Source organism: Triticum aestivum, chromosome 5A (assembly GCF_018294505.1).
Source record: "Triticum aestivum cultivar Chinese Spring chromosome 5A, IWGSC CS RefSeq v2.1, whole genome shotgun sequence".
In the NCBI taxonomy this organism is placed as follows: domain Eukaryota; kingdom Viridiplantae; phylum Streptophyta; class Magnoliopsida; order Poales; family Poaceae; genus Triticum; species Triticum aestivum.
In genome coordinates, this window is record NC_057806.1 from 415,507,758 (window position 1) to 415,513,144 (window position 5,387).

Consider the following 5,387-nt stretch of genomic DNA (forward strand, 5'->3'; position numbering starts at 1 on the left):
AAGGATCCATTAGGAACAACTGGTAGGATAAGTCTTACAATTTCCTCAGGGAAGAATGGCTAAACTTGCTAAAAAGGATACTACAATAATAGGTCCTCCACCCAGGGGGGGTGCTAGGCATGACATCATGTTACCAGGTCATCAAAGGACCAATGTTATAACTCTTGAAAATATGTTCCAACCATCATATCTGATGGAGATTCAGATATGATGGGTGTCAGGATACCTCAGGCTCAGGATGCCCGAGAAGAAAGGTGCAACACAAATTGACGGGATGACACTGTAAGATTCTCGGGAAATGAACTAAGAAGTGATTTCCGTTAACAAGAGTTCATCATTAACCCAAGGAGAGGATGATGAGGTGGCTGATGGACTCAGCGATAATTCAACGAGGTATCCAAAAGATGGATCTCCACAATTAAGTGAACAAGGAGATAACATTGGTCAGATCAAATGATATAAGGAAGTATGCTCGAGGAAAACATACACAATTAAACATTGGTTGAAAGGTGCGCCCGAAATATGGGTTGGGTTGCACGACCAATGTCAGAATGGTGATTCAATAGTCAATAGTCTAAGAATGAACTTTCGACCATTAACTTCAAAAAATAGGGTTGCTAGAAGGAAAGAATCCAAACAACACCGTTCACTTGTTGGAATTAACACGGGGACCAATAAAGAATGGTGATGGTGAGAAGTATTTCTATGCCAAGAATTCTCAAGAGGTGGAACAAATCTCAAAACATTCTTGACATAAAGGATGGTAATACTCCAAGGTAAAGAAGAACAATTGCTGGATAGCAAGGAACTCAAGGTATAACACCAAACATGAACAAGCTTGTGTTGGTGGGAAGGCAATAAAGTGGTCGACGATAATACAATTCATCGAGGGCAAGGATGTTCTTTCTCATCTTGAATTCAATTGATATCCTGGATGAGCTCAGAATGTTGATGATCACGACACCTTTGTCACGAGAGTTCATGAAGATGTAATCGATCGGTAACGACATCAAGTCAAGTAATGATGAAGTGAAAGGTTATTGGAACCAAGGGTACGACACAAACTCGAAACCAAGCTTGTTGTTCAAGGCGAAATGATAAGACGATGAGGATCGACGTAAGGTTAGTTCATCGTCGAAATTTGGTGCTCCGAGAATAAGGACCAGGTAGCACAGTTAGAATCGGCACGACAATGATATAGCCAAACAGGCTAGGAATGGCGTGATCGGGTACAAACTCGTACTTATAGAAGCTTACTGAAGAGTTGTTGAACCGAAGAGCGGACTCGGTTCAGTTATCGGTGTCTTTGAGTGTTCAATAACTCAGAGCCCACGAAAAATTGGAATCAGTGGGAAGGTAGCACTTGATGAAGAACTCATAAGGAGTTATGCAGTTCCATGATAATCTCGAGATACCAGGGGGGTAATACTCGACACAAGATCAAAGTAAAGGTGGGACTGGTGTATTGATCCATAGAAGACAATTGTTTTAACTTGTCCGAGAAATGAGATCAAAGAAGAACAATCATGGTCGGAACCACGGTTGCAAAAGGCCAGATCCTAGATATAAGATGAACTTATACCAAAGGAATAATTTATTTAAAAGAAGCTTTAATGATAAGATCTACATCGTGTCCATGGGCATGAACACAAGTTCAAGGTCGACTCCCACTTCTCCAATGCATAACCTTTCATTCACTTCTCACGTTCGATGAAGATGCAGTGTTGAAATTTTATCTGGTGAAGCACCAGAAGAGTATGACTCGTGAAAACTTTCGGGTTCACACGGTTTAGAGAAGGCATATGTTCAACCCACAGGGGCTTCTTAGAAACGTATACCACAAGTTTCAAGAGTAAATAACACAAGCTCGAAAGTAGAGCATGGTTGGCCAAGCAGAGGATACAACTTAACAAGGGCATCATGTATCAGGGGAAGAACTCACAAAGTGATCAAATGTGAAGGACACTGTCGGATAACAATCCAACAAAGGACTTGATGGTCCACAAAGGATCTGATACGAGTATCGGTACTCAACTAGAGGAAGAAGAATGCAAGGAGATCAGATTATAGAAACAACTGACTAACTCAATTGTCAAATGCAAAGGAATTATGATTTCCAATTCAAGGGATCAGAAGCAATGCTCTGATTAGGGATGGATAAGTTGAATAGACTTAGGGTACAATCAACGACAATTGGATTGGTCGAGAACCAATTCCAGTTAAAAGAATGGAAGCTCAGCCAGAAAGGTAATTTATAAGGATCAATGATGATTGCGTGTATTCGCAGAATATTGAGTCAACAGACTCAAAATGATAATGACAAGGAATGTCATTAAGACTACGAGACTTATGGGATTAACCATAATGCAAGCAAGCAAGAATTTCAAGAGCCAAAGGCCCCAAAGGATTTTCGGAAGATCGAATATTATTTCGAAGACTCTTGTGAAACACATGAACAACTAGGGATGAGCGGATACTCGACAAGTGCGAGGATTTATTCGAAGGGGTATTCATGTGGCAAAGAACTGCTAGGCAGTAGGCACGAAGTATTCTCGGAACAATAGAGAAAACTTCGGGTATCTTGTAATAACAAGAACAATGGGGAATGATCGTAAGAATGGCAAGTGTAAGTAGTTATCCATAAGGATTTATCGGTGGTCGGGAATAGCAAAAGTGATGGGCACAAAGTCTCGAGAGAATATCAAAGAGTATCTCCGAAATCTTCTGGTGCAGTCGGTGACCATCTGGACTGAAGGGGCTCTCCGGGAGAAAGTATTTTCGAGAACCTAAAGTTAGTTTTTAGTAAAAATCGTTTAACCCGAATAGAAGAGGGTTCAGAATCCCAGAGTAAAGGTCGAGGAATAAAAGATCCTAATACCTCCCGATGGCGACGTGGGCCCATGGGCCACACAGCCATGTTAGTAAAAGTTTTTCAACGACTAGACTCGACTTCGGCCAAGGAGTTGGAAAGGGGGATTCCTACAGGCAGTCGGCTCTGATACCAACTTGTGACGCCCCCGATTCAATCGTACACTAATTATGCACGCAAACATGTACGATCAGGATCAGGGACTCACGGGAAGATATCACAACACAACTCTAAAACATAAATAAGTCATACAAGCATCATAATACAAGCCAGGGGCCTCGAGGGCTCGAATACAAGTGCTCGATCATAGACGAGTCAGCGGAAGCAACAATATCTGAGTACAGACATAAGTTAAACAAGTTGCCTTAAGAAGGCTAGCACAAACTGGGATACAGATCGAAAGAGGCGCAGGCCTCCTGCCTGGGATCCTCCTAACTACTCCAGGTCGTCGTCAGCGGGCTGCACGTAGTAGTAGGCACCTCCGGTGCAGTAGGGGTCGTCATCGACGGTGGCGTCTGGCTCCTGGACTCCAGCATCTGGTTGCGACAACCAGGTAGAAGGGAAAGGGGGAAAAGAGGGAGAAAAGCAACCGTGAGTACTCATCCAAAGTACTCGCAAGCAAGGAGCTACACTACATATGCATGGGTATATGTGTAAGGAGGCCATATCAGTGGACTGAACTGCAGAATGCCAGAATAAGAGGGGGATAGCTAATCCTGTCGAAGACTACGCTTCTGGCAGCCTCCGTCTTGCAGCATGTAGAAGAGAGTAGATTGAAGTCCTCCAAGTAGCATCTCCAAATAGCATCTCATAGCATAATCCTACCCGACGATCCCCTCCTCATATCCCTGAGGTAGAGCGACCACCGGTTGTATCTGGCACTTGGAAGGGTGTGTTTTATTAAGTATCCGGTTCTAGTTGTCATAAGGTCAAGGTACAACTCCAAGTCGTCCTGTTACCGAAGATCACGGCTATTCGAATAGATTAACTTCCCTGCAGGGGTGCACCACATAACCCAACACGCTCGATCCCATTTGGCCGGACACACTTTCCTGGGTCATGCCCGGCCGCGGAAGATCAACACGTCGCAGCCCCACCTAGGCAAAACAGAGAGGCCAGCACGCCGGTCTAAACCTAAGCGCGCAGGGGTCTGGGCCCATCGCCCTGAGCACACCTGCACGTTGCGTGGGCGGCCGAAAGCAGACCTGGCCTAGTGGCGTTCCAGTCCAATTCGGCGCGCGCCGCTCCGTCGCTGACGTCTGAAGTGCTTCGGCTGATACCATGACGTCGGGATACCCATAACTACTCCCACGTAGATGGTTAGTGCGTATAGGCTCGTAGCCGACTCAGATCAAATACCAAGATCTCGTTAAGCGTGTTAAGTATCCGCGAACGCCGAACAGGGCCAGGCCCACCTGTCTCCTAGGTGGTCTCAACCTGCCCTGCCGCTCCGCCACAAAGTAACAGTCGGGGGCCGTCGGGAACTCAGGCCCACCACTACCTGGATGGAGCCACCTGCCCCTTCAGCCCCCATCGTCAGAATCACTTGCGGGTACTCAATGAGCTGACCCGACTTTAGTCACCATCTGTATAGTATGTATGTATGTATAGTATATACCCGTGATCACCTCCCAAGTGATCACGGCCCGATAGTATAGCAAGGCAGACTGACAAGAATGTAGGGCCAATGATGATAAACTAGCATCCTATACTAAGCATTTAGGATTGCAGGTAAGGTATCAACAGATGTAGCGACAATGTCAGGCTATGCATCAGAATAGGATTAACGAAAGCAGTAACATGCTACACTACTCTAATGCAAGCAGTATAGAGAAGAATAGGCGATATCTGGTGATCAAGGGGGGGGCTTGCCTGGTTGCTCTGGCAAGAGAGAGGGGTCGTCAACTCCGTAGTCGAACTGGTCAGCAGCAGCGTCGGTCTCGTAGTCTACCGGAGAGAAGAGGGGGAAGAAATAATGAATACAGAGCAAACAAAGCATCACAAAATATAACAAGGCAATACGCGGTGTTCGGTGTGCCCTAACGCGGTAGTAGGTGATACCGGTGAAGGGGGGGAAAACATCCGGGAAAGTATTCCCGGTGTTTCGTGTTTTCGGGCAGAGGAGCCGGAGGGGGAAAGTTGCGAGTTCGATAGGTTAGGGGTGTGTGGCGGACGAACGGGTTGCGTATCCGGATTCATCTCGTCGTTCTGAGCAACTTTCATGTTGAAAATATTTTAATCCGAGTTACGGATTAAAAGATATGATTTTTAAAAGATTTTAACAATTTTGGAATTTAATTATTTATTTAATTAATTCGAAAAAATGTATTTATGACGTCAGCATGATGTCATGCTGACGTCAGCAGTCAACAGGGGTTGACTAAGTCAACCCTGACAGGTGGGTCCCGTTCGTCATACACTGTTAACTAATTAACCTAATTAAGTTTAATTAACAGTAGTTAATTAGGTTAATTAACCAGGATTAATTAGATTAATTATTTACTAAATTAATTGATTA